Source organism: Vigna unguiculata, unplaced genomic scaffold, assembly GCF_004118075.2.
Source record: "Vigna unguiculata cultivar IT97K-499-35 unplaced genomic scaffold, ASM411807v1 contig_434, whole genome shotgun sequence".
NCBI lineage: Eukaryota > Viridiplantae > Streptophyta > Magnoliopsida > Fabales > Fabaceae > Vigna > Vigna unguiculata.
Genome location: NW_021011144.1, coordinates 15579 through 27771, shown reverse-complemented (window position 1 = coordinate 27771; position 12193 = coordinate 15579). Strand labels below are relative to the sequence as shown.

General features: G+C 35.0%; 2 pseudogenes; one reads left to right on the top strand and one right to left on the bottom strand.

Annotated features, from left to right (window-relative positions):
* The first annotated feature begins 5 nt into the window (after window positions 1-5).
* On the top strand, window positions 6-3368 carry LOC114171948 (annotated as a pseudogene).
* A 1326-nt stretch (window positions 3369-4694) lies between these two features.
* On the bottom strand, window positions 4695-10252 carry LOC114171947 (annotated as a pseudogene).
* Window positions 10253-12193: the final 1941 nt, after the last annotated feature.

Below are 12193 nucleotides of genomic sequence, written 5' to 3'. Positions count from 1 at the left end.
TAGATGGTGTGAATTTGAAGAATTTTCAAGTTAGATGGATTAGAGAACAGATTGGACTTGTTGGTCAAGAACCTGTCCTGTTTACAGCTAGTGTTAAAGACAACATAGCATACGGGAAAGAAGGTGCAACAGATGAGGAGATAAATAAAGCAATAACTCTTGCCGATGCAAGAAAATTCATTGATAAGCTGCCTCAGGTACAACAAATCTCTCAACTCAGGATATAGTTATGCACACAGTGTCTTACAAAAGTGATATACCAAGTTTTATGTTTGTTATTTTTTCCTCGATATTATTTAAAGCTAAGTTGTTTTGTTCTGTTTGTAGGGCATTGACACGATGGTAGGAGGGCATGGGACTCAAATTTCTGGTGGGCAAAAGCAAAGAATTGCAATTGCAAGGGCAATTTTGAAGAACCCAAAAATCCTTCTCCTCGATGAAGCTACTAGTGCATTAGATTCTGAGTCTGAACATATTGTTCAAGTAGCACTTGAAAAGGTTATAACCCCAAGGACTACTGTAGTTGTTGCACATCGTTTGACAACTATTAGACACGCTGACATCATAGCAGTGGTACATAAGGGCAAAATTGTGGAGAAAGGTAATAAAATTGAACCTACTGTTTCAGTTCCTTTTTTCAGCACAATACTTTTGGTGTCATGTTTAGTCTGCTAAGCATACTGCATGTTTCCTTTATTTGCAGGAACTCATGATGAGTTAATCAAGGATGCTGATGGTGCTTATTCTCGGCTTGTTCGTCTACAAGAAGGAAATAAAGTAGCAGAAGAAGTGAGCCGTAAGTCAGAAGCAGATAAGTCAAATAACAACATTTTGAACCTAAGTCGGAGAACATCCTTTGCAAGATCGAGCAGTAGACACTCTCTCTCACTTAGTTTTGCTCTTCCTTATCAAATTCCCTTGCACGAGTCTGGAGTGGAGGATAACGGGGATGTTGAAAGTAGTGAAGTTGATGATAAGAAGCATCAAAAGGATGCTGTTAACTGTTTGGTCAAGTTGAACGAGCCAGAGGTTCCTGTCTTAGTACTAGGATCCTTTGCAGCCGCAATACATGGTCTTACTCTCCCTGTATTTGGACTCTTGCTCTCATCATCTGTTAACACGTTCTTTAAACCTCCTGATGTGCTTAGGACAGATTCTATGTTTTGGTCATTTCTATTTGTTGGTTTGGGGATTGTCGGTCTGGTGGCTATGACATTGCAAAACTACTTATTTGGGATAGCAGGTGGGAAACTTATAGAGCGAATTCGTTCAATGGCATTTAATAAGGTTGTGCACCAAGAAATCAGTTGGTTCGATCATCCTTCAAATTCATGGTATGTTGAGGTGATAATTACTTCCAACTATAAAAGACAAAATAAACATGCAATCATGTCATATATTAATTCCTTCAACTCATCTAACTCAAAAAAAAAATATGGATTTCCATGCAGTGGTGCAGTTAGTGCAAGGCTAGCTACTGATGCTTCAACAGCGAGAAGTCTCGTCGGTGACAACTTATCCCTCATTGTGCAAAACATAGCAACAATCACAACTGGTTTAGCTATAGCATTCACTGCTAATTGGATTCTGGCTTTTTTATTCTGGCTGTGTCACCCTTGTTGCTTCTACAAGGATACCTTTCAGACCAAGTTCGTAGAGGATTCAGTGCAGATGCAAAGGTTGGTCTAAATTCTGTTTTGCTGATTCCCATCCGCAGAAATGAGAAAGTAGGCACATATTGGACAAGTTTCCTTTGAGTTGTATAGGTGAATTATGAAGAGGCAAGTCAGGTGGCAATGATGCTATTGGTAGCATTAGAACTGTTGCATCATTCTGTGCTGAGCCAAAGGTGGTGGATATGTACAAGAAGAAATGTTCAGGGCCAGAAAAACAAGGTGTTCGCTTGGGGCTTGTTAGTGGTGTAGGACTAGGCTTCTCTTTTCTTGCTCTTACTGCACAAATGCTTTCTGTTTCTACGTAGGATCGCTTCTTGTGCAAGACGGGAAAGCAACCTTTGAAGACGTTTTCAAGGTATGTCATTGTAATGTAACGGTCCACCTTAACTTGATGTTTTCTTCTGATATAGTTCTTACTATAGATTTTATGCAGGTTTTCTTTGCCTTAACAGTTACAGCAGTTGGTGTTTCCCAGAGTAGTGCCTTGGCTCCAGATACTAACAAAGCCAAAGATTCTGCAACTTCAATAATCAAAATTCTTGAGACCAAATCAGCGATTGACTCCAGCAGTGATGAGGGCAAAACACTAGACCTCATAAAAGGTGATATTGAACTACAACAAGTAAGCTTTTGTTACCCAACAAGGCCTGACATTCAAATCTTCAAGGATTTGTGTCTAAGCATGCCAGCTGCAAAGGTAACCACTAATCATTAAGAACAAAACTTAGGTATAACTTGTTAGGTGCATTTGATGTTGTCTTTTAGTTTCATCTCGATACTATGGTAATAAAGATTTGCATTGAATGGTAACATATCTAATTATTAAGCTTTTGGGTTGTACAAATCTACTAATTTGAGACTATATGATAACATTGTTGAAATATGTCTGTGTAGACCGTTGCCTTGGTTGGGGAAAGTGGGAGTGGAAATCAACAGTGATCAGCCTCATAGAGAGATTTTACAACCCTGATTCTGGACGTGTGCTACTCGATGGAGTGGATATAAAAAACTTGAGACTGAGTTGGTTGAGGCAACAAATGGGTTTGGTTGGTGAAGAGCCTATTCTTTTCAATGACAGTATTCGTGCCAACATAGCTTATAGTAAAGAGGGAGGTGCCACAGAGGAAGAGATAGTTGCAGCAGCAGAAGCAGCAAATGCACACAAGTTCATATGCTCTCTTCCACATAGTTATGACACCCCTGTGGGAGGACGAGGGACACAACTGTCAAGAGGACAAAAACAGCGCATAGCCATTGCAAGAGCCATTCTGAAAGACCCCAAAATCCTTTTGCTGGATGGGGCAACCAGTGCACTTGATGCAGAATCTGAGTGTGTGGTTCAAGAGGCTCTTGATAAAGTCAGTGTTAATAGAACTACCGTTGTGGTAGCTCACCGTCTTCCAACAATTAAAGGTGCTGACATTATAGCAGTCGTCAAAAATGGGGTCATTGCTGAGAAGGGGGAACCATGAAGCGTTGATGAAGATTGATGGAGTTTATGCTTCATTGGTATCTCTGCATATTAGTCAATCATAGTGTGAAAAAAAATGCCAGTGCCATGTACATTACACGTCACTAGATAGCATCAAATTTTGCAACTTGATCACTTCTTTTTTTCTTAAATGACTTGAAAATTCATTCTAAAGTCTTGTAAACACATCTAAAGATCATTCCCCAGATTCTGGAGAGAAATTTTCCGTAAGTATTATTAAATTTTTATTACAGTGGTTTTTTGATATTCAATTTTACAGTAATTACTTATAGTATCTAATGAACAAGAACATAATTGAAGTCTTTGAACTTTTAAAAGGCCAATTATTTTAGAACAAAAAATAAAACATCAATAATAATTGGAAGAGTGTATATTTGCTAATAATAACTAGGGGGGCATAAAGTTTCTCTTATAATCAAATACTAGCTGATGATATGTTGGGTTTTTATCATTAGTAAGAATCTAATTAAGTGAGTGTAGATTGGTGGTGATAACGACGAAAATTGGAAGATTTAAGTTTTCGTAAAAACTTATTAGAAACATCTTCTAAATTAAAATTTAGTTGGTAAAATATTGAAAAGCTTAACATTAATATTTAAGTTGATTGCCTCATTAAATGAAAAAAAAAATGTACAGTTCTAAGAGACCCTGAATACACACATGTTCTACAAAATAAAATATTATCACTAAGATCATTAATTTTTAATTTTTGGGTAACTACTAGTATAAATATTGTGAGTTCGCTGCTAATGGCGTGATACATTATATTGTATTAACATGATTATATGAAAAGTTATTAATAATAATATTAATATCAATATCGTTTATAATATATTTTTCAAATGCATAAAATTGTACAAAACGAGGAATGATCCAAAATTTTCGGGAGAAACAAGATTAAATACTCATTTTTTGACATGTCTATGATACCTACGCTCAGCATTGTCTCAGCACCGCTTAGAATTAGGTTTTACGAATTGAAGGACCTTCAGCCTCACTTTTCCACCGCTTAATCTTGTGTAGTTTAACAAAATTCTGTATTTGAAGTACTAGACGGGATTTTAGTGGCACCCGACACGGGTATCTACTTCAAATTGATTTTTTTTCTTGTCCAAAATATGTTTCTTATTTTCCTCCACCACAAATGTTTTCTATTAAGTTATTTAACACACTCAAATAGAAATTAGAGGTAAATAAACATAAAATAATTAAATACAAACACATTAAACTTAAGAATATAACAAATAAAAATTAAGAAAAAGTTTATTCGTGACATTAAATACACAACACGTAAAAAGCAACTCTATACAAGCATCTCTATAGAAGCTATGCTCACCGATAATGTTGCTTTTATACCTAGCGGTGCAAGAAACAGTAGAGATGCTTGTATTGAGTTTCTTACAGAGAAAACAAACTTATACTTTAAGATGCTTCATAAGTTCATTCAAAAAGCCTTAAAGATAGCTTAAACCATAAAAACATAAAAAATAGAACTAACATGGAAAGAGAAGAATGGTGAAGAGAAACCGAGCAATTGTCGTATTTGATGCTGAATATTATCACATTTAACACTCTAAATCATATTCAAAGACAAATCAGCCCATCATCGTACCTGAACATGTTATTAAAACATCTTTTATGTGTTTTTGAATGACAAAGAATGTCATTTTTTCTCTAACATTATAAAACGTCACTACTCCCTTCTAATCATAGACATTCACATCCTCTACTTTTATTACTTCGAGAATTTGAAATAATGAGAAGATCATGTCTCTGGAAACCAACCATTTTCCAAGCAATGGTGCTTGATAAGAAATTTACGATGCAGTCGTATGTAGAGCGACCAATGATGCATAGACTCCATCAATAATCTTCATCAACTCATTATGTGTTCCCTTCTCAGCTACCGCTCCATCTTTCATTACGGCTATTATATCAGCCCCTCGAATTGTTGTAAGACGGTGAGCTACTACTACTGTAGTTCTACTCACACTCACTCTATCTAGAGCCTCTTGAACTACTTTCTCTGATTCTGCATCAAGTGCACTAGTTGCCTCATCAAGCAAGAGGATTTTGGGATCTTTCAGCATGGCTCTTGCAATGGCTATGCGCTGCTTTTGTCCTCCTGACATTGTGTGCCTCTTTCTCCAACATGGGGTGTCATAGCCTTCGGGAAGAGCACATATGAATTGGTGTGCATTGGTGCTTTGGCTGCTGCAGTTATCTCTTCCTCTGTGGCAATTCCTTCTTTGCCATAAGCTATGTTGGCACGAATGCTTTCATTGAAGAGAATAGGTTCTTGACCAACCAAACCCATTTGCTGTCTCAACCAGCTTAGTCTGAACTCTTTTATATCCATTCCATTCAGTAGTATACGTCCAGTGTGAGGGTTGTAAAATCTCTCTAAGAGGCTGATCACTGTTGATTTTCCACTGCCACTTCCTCCAACCAAGGCAACAGTCTGCAAACACATTCATATCAACAATGTAGCTACATTACATGTTCCCAGATAAAGTTTATTTGTACAACTCAAAAGCTTAATTACTGAAATATCCAAGTATCAGTTGACTACCTTTCCAGCTGGAATGTTTAGACACAAATCTTTGAAAATTTGAATATGAGGCCTAGTTGGGGTAACTAAAACTGACATGTTGAAAATCAATATCACCAGAAATGGCTTCTAGTGTTCTACCCTCATTGCTGCTGGAGTCAATGGTGGGTGTACTGTCAAGAATGTTAAATATTGAAGCTGCGGAATCTTTGGCTTTGGTGGTGTCTTGTGCCAAGGCACTAGACTGGGAAATGCCGATTGCTGTTATTGTTAAACAAAAGAAGACCTGCACAAATTTTGTGGTGAGAACTAGATCAAAAGAAACATCAAAATAAGCATGGAGCGAAAGGTTTTGGTTGACTTATTTCACCTTGAAAACCTCTGGAAAAGTTGCTTTCCCATGTTCCACAAGAACAGATCCTATGTAGAAACAGAAAGCATTTGTGCAGTACAGAGCCAAAAAAGAGAAACCAAATCCTGCACCACTCACAAGCCCCAACCGAACACCTTGTTTTTCTGGCTCTAAACATTTCTTACGGTACATATCCATCACCTTCGATTCGGCACAAAATGATGCGATAGTTCTGATGCTACCAACAGCATCATTTGCCACCTGACTTGCCTCTTCGTACTTTACCTACACAGCAGTCAAAAGATTCTCTTGATATCCATCCATATTCCATAATGCATAATTTCAAACAAAACTGAAAGTAAAACTAACCTTGGCATCCGCACTGAATCCTTGAAGAAACTTCATCTGAAGAAATCCTTGCATAAGGACCAAGGGTGACACAGCCAGAATAATGAAAGCAAGAATCCAATTAGCAGTGAATGATATAACTAGACCAGCTATGATTGTTGATAAGTTTTGCACAATGAGGGCCAGTGTATCACCAACTAGACTTTTCACTGTTGAAGCATCACTAGATAACCTTGCCCCAACTGCACCACTGGAAAGTGATTCATATCCTTTAGTTGACGAGTATAAGAAATTGCAACACATAATAATTAAAATATCTTACTAACATACCTTGAATTTGCAGGATCATCAAACCAACTGATTTCTTGATGGACAACCTTTTCAAATGTCAGTGAACGAATTCTTTCTACTAATTTTCCTCCGGCAACGCCGAAGAAGTAATTTTGCACAGGTATGACCACAAGAGTAATTAAACCCAAACCCACATATAGAAGTGCCCAGAACCTAGAATCTTTCCGCTGTTTTCTGGAGGTTCAAAGAACATAGATATTGCTGAGGAAAACAAGAAGCCAAACATAGGGAAGACAAGACCATTTATTATTGCAGCAACGGATCCAAGCACTAACATAGGAACTTCAGGCTTGTTTAAGTAGGCCAAACGTCTCAAAGAAACCTTCTTAGCATCACCTTTACTTTTTTCACATCCCCATCTTCTATTTCTACAGATTCATGTACCCCACTTCGATGAGAAAGAGTAAATCCATGTGAGTGTCTACTAGATGAATCTCTGCTTAATGAAACTTCTCTCTGAGTGGAAGATCTAGCTATGTGACTATCAAAAATAACATTGTTACTTGACTTCTCTGCTTCAGAATTATGGCTACCCTCAGCTTCCGTAGCTCCTTCCTGTAGGCGAATAAGCTGAGAATAAGCACCATCAACATCCTTGATTAACTCATCATGAGTTCCTACAAATAAAACCAAGCGTCAAAAGTGAACACCTTGTTCCAAGATGTCTCAAAAAATTGAATTTTCTTTCATAGATTGCGACAATGAGTTAACATGATATAGAAATGGACCCAAACTACTTTTGATATACACACATAAAGAAAAAACAATTGATTCACGTTTAACCTTCCTCCACAATTTTTCCTTGATGAACCACCGCTATGGTGTCAGCATTTCTGATTGTTGTCAAGCGATGTGCAACAACTACAGTAGTCCTTTTTGACATGGCTTGTTCTAATGCTTCTTGAACAACACGTTCGGACTCGGCATCTAATGCACTAGTTGCTTCATCAAGAAGAAGGATTCTTGGGTTCTTTAAAATTGCCCTTGCAATTGCAATTCTCTGCTTTTGCCCACCAGAAAGTTGAGTCCCATTCTGGCCTGCCATTGTCTCAAGGCCCTACTAGCAGAATAAAACACATTAATAGAATTAATAAAAGAAAGCAACCTAAAACGAGAATTGATTTTGGAACATTTATTACACCTGAGGCAGCTTGTCAATGAACGTATTGGCATTGGCAAGTGTTATTGCTGACTTAATTTCCTCATCAGTTGCACCTTCTTTTCCATACATAATGTTCTCTTTGATACTTGCTGCAAACAGAATAGGTTCTTGACTAACCAGCCCAATTTGTTCTCTTATCCATCTAACCTGAAATTCTTCAAATTGACGCCATCTATCAGTACCTCTCCAGCATCAGGATCATAGAATCTTTCCAATAAGCTTATCACAGTAGACTTTCCACTTCCACTTTGACCCACTAAAGCAGCAGTTGTGCCACTGGGAACATATAATGAGAATCCAGAGAAGATCTGCACATTTTTCCTTGCAGGGTAGCTAAAGTAAACATCTTTTAGTTCAATATCCCCCCTTATGTCTTCCATGACAACACCATTGGTGTCATAAGCATCAATTTCTGGCTTTCTTTTAATTGTCTCAAACATCTTATATGCTGCTGCTTGTCCTGCGGCAAATGCGTTTAGGCAAGGAGATGTTTGACCAAGTGACCTGCGAATGTTAGAAAGATTAATCAGGTTTCAGTTCTTCATTAGGAATGCTAAGCTATGTGAAATCCAGAAAAAATCTTACGTTCCGCCAGTCATAAGAGCTATTATTACAGTGATGACGGTTCCACCCTGGAATTCTTTCTCAATAACCAGTTTAGAACCATACCACATTGCAAGTGCATAGGTGCAGAAGACAATCAACAAAAGTAACCCCATTCCTAAACCAGAGGTCATCCCTTGTTGAACCATAGTTTTATAAGCAATTTTTAACTTGATATTATACTTTTCTATTGCTTTTCTCTCACCGGTGAAGATGCCACCTAGTTACATTGCAGAAGAAATTCAAGGACAATGGTTAGATAAAAATCATTCATTTTTTTTCTACAACTAATTTGTGTGACTGTGACTTACTGTTCTGATAGCTCCCACTGTTTGTTCAACCACAGTTCCTGCCTCTGCGTAAGCAGCTTGGCCACGACTTGACATTCTACTCATCAACACGGACAGAATTCCACGAGTAACAACAATACATGGTATACATGCGACCAAAACAACAGTAAGTCGCCATCCTCTTACAAAGGCAATCACAAAGCCACCAATAAAAGTTGAAGCAAGTTGTATAAACTTCCCAACCTATCAATATAATTTTTTATCGTAAGTACAAAGGATGAGAAGTCAGAAAAAAAATCGTTAGCATAAATTAGTGTTTATCATTGTTCTTTTCAATATTATGTTGCCAGTGTTTTTTCATCATTATTATCGATGTTTAAATTTTCTCGACTAGTTAACGTAATACTTGCAGACCATGACCCATAATAACAATTGAGATTATCTTGGATTATGATACCTTTTCTCCCATGGAATCTTGAATGAGAATAGTGTCACCAGACATTCTCCCAATAACCTCACCAGTTGTTGTCTCAGTGTCAAAGAAAGCAATGTCCTGCTTCAATATAGTTTTCAAGTACAAACCTCGAATCCTCGCAGCTTGTCTTTCTCCTGTCACCATCCAACATGTTACCTCTGCAACATTTAACAAAACCACCGTAACCCTGATATCAAAATTCTGCAATTATCTGACACTGAACTAACACAACATAATATATAGTCTCTAAGAAATAAATAAACAGAAAAAGAAGCGTGTGTCGTCTTACGGAGAAACGAGGCAACTCCACTCGCAATAGCCAAGTATACAAATAATAACGAAACCTGAAATTTGAAATAAGAGTACCAAAACATAAAGTTAATGTTACTTTAGACGTAATGCCAAATTTGTAATTTTATTAGAGTAGTAATATTTTTTGCATGTAGTAATCAAGGAAAACAACCCTTTTGCATATAAAGACCAAGACTGTGTTCAATGGTCCTCCTTCTTACCCTTTTACATAACCAGGATTATTTTGAACCATAAAGAACCATTCTTGTCTGTGTTATGAGTATTCCCCATCCCGTTGGAGCAGATACTATAAAAAGAAACGAAAAAAACTTTCATTGCATGCACACATATACCTTAGAAACCTCTTTGATGGTATTTGATGGATCGGTGGAGCCAAAGGTGTTGATAAGCTTTCCTACAATGACAGACATGATAGGCTGCGACCAGCCATTAGCCATGGCAGAGATTGTGCCAATGGCCATGAAGGCCACGTCAAGATGATCTGCAAAAGTGAATAGCTTGTAGAAGGGAACCTTCTGGTTGTCATTGTCTCTTTCATGGTGTTGAGGTGACGTAGAAGAAGGTGGCATGTCGGTGTTGTGTGCCATGGCTGGCTCAAGAGAGATGAAGAGCAAACCAAATAAGGAAGAAAAGAGTGAGAGAAGTGGTAAGAGTTATTGGTGGAAGATTACATGATTCAGTTAATATGTTTCTATTCATATCAGTCATTTAATTAATACTTTATCGTCATGATGGAACATTTTTCTATTTTTCTATGTATGACATTAGTAAAAAATATAGACAAATTTTCTGTTAATATTTTATGGTGGGTAACAGATCTAGAAGAACTTTTGCTTTTCTTTTCTAATTTTAGAAATTTGTGTTTCTTGATATATCCAGAAGAATTTGTCAACTAATTGAAAAATTATTTCCTATATAATTTTAGAACAATAGTATAAAAACCAACAAGTTTTGTTATATATGTCTCAAAATGATAATATTATCCTTTATTTCCATTTAAGTATACTTTTTATCATTAATAGATAGTTTTACACAAATATTCAAATATACTTCTCTATATTAACCATGTTTAAATGAAAGAACTATTTTTAAATATTTTAGTTATACTTTAGCTATATGAGTAGGATGATAGCGGGTGATGCGTAGATAGATCTCGCTATCCCATACCCATTTTTATAAAAAAAAAAATTCATCCTCATCTCCATGATTAAATTTAACTGGTATCAAATTTTTGTCTCATCCCTACCAAGTAATGGGTATAATCTCGTACTCATCCCCGTACCGATTTTCTTACTACTTCAATATTAATTTTAATTAATTTTTATAAAATAATAAAAAATTACGGTAAAAAAATATAATATTATCATATATTCAATATTAGGAGATGATTGTTTCTTCGATATCAAATACTTTGAAATAAATTATAATTGTTTACATCTTAGATTATAATACCGAATAAAATTTCATGAAAACCAAAACATTTATGAAATTTGTATTTCTTGATATATCCAAAAGAATTTTTCAACTAATTAAAAAGTTATTTCCTATATAATTTTAGAACAATATTATAAAAACCAACAAGTTTTGTTATATATGTCTCAAAATGATAATATTATCCTTTAGTTCCATTTAAGTATACTTTTTATCATTAATAGATAGTTTTACACAAATATTCAAATCTACTTCTCCATATTAACCATGTTTAAATGAAATAAGAACTACTTTTAAATATTTTAGTTATACTTTACTTAAGTAGGGATGACAACGGGGCGGGACGAAGATGGATTTCGTTATTAATATCCATTCTCGTAAAAAAAAATTCATCCTCATCCTTATCCCATAACCAAATTTAACGGGTATCAAACTTTTGTCTCATTCCCATACCCGTACCCATTTCTTACTACTTCAATATTAATTTTAATTAATTTTTATAAAATAATAAAAAATTACGATAAAAAAAACATAATATTATCAAATATTCAATATTAGGAGGATGATTGTTTCTTCGATATCAAATACTATAAATTATAATTGTTTACATTGTAGATTATATTACCGAATAAAATTTCATGAGAACCAAAACATTTATTAAATTTGTAAACATTAATAAACCTAGTTGATAAAACTTAAAAATATTTTTAAATAATATAAAAGAAAAAAAATATTCAAATTAAAATATATTTTAAATGTTTGTTTACTTCAATTTTTAAATTCTAATGAATATTTTTTTTATACACTAATAAAAGTTACAATACATCACTTGATAATAATGACGTAAAGAACAAATAATAAACCTAATAATAAAATTTTAATATAGATCTTGCATCTTTTGAACTCTAATATATGTTGGATGGTGATAAAAAAATATTCATGACAATTATGTTAAATTTTTATATTATAGTAAATAAAAGTTATTTATACAATTACAATGAAAAAATTTACAGTGTGATTAATAATGAGTTATAAAATAAAAAATAATTAGATAAAATATATCGAAATAGTATTTCACATAATGAAAATAAATAACAAATAAAATCATTAAAAAATTAATAAATGTGTATCTTATAAATAATTTGAGAGA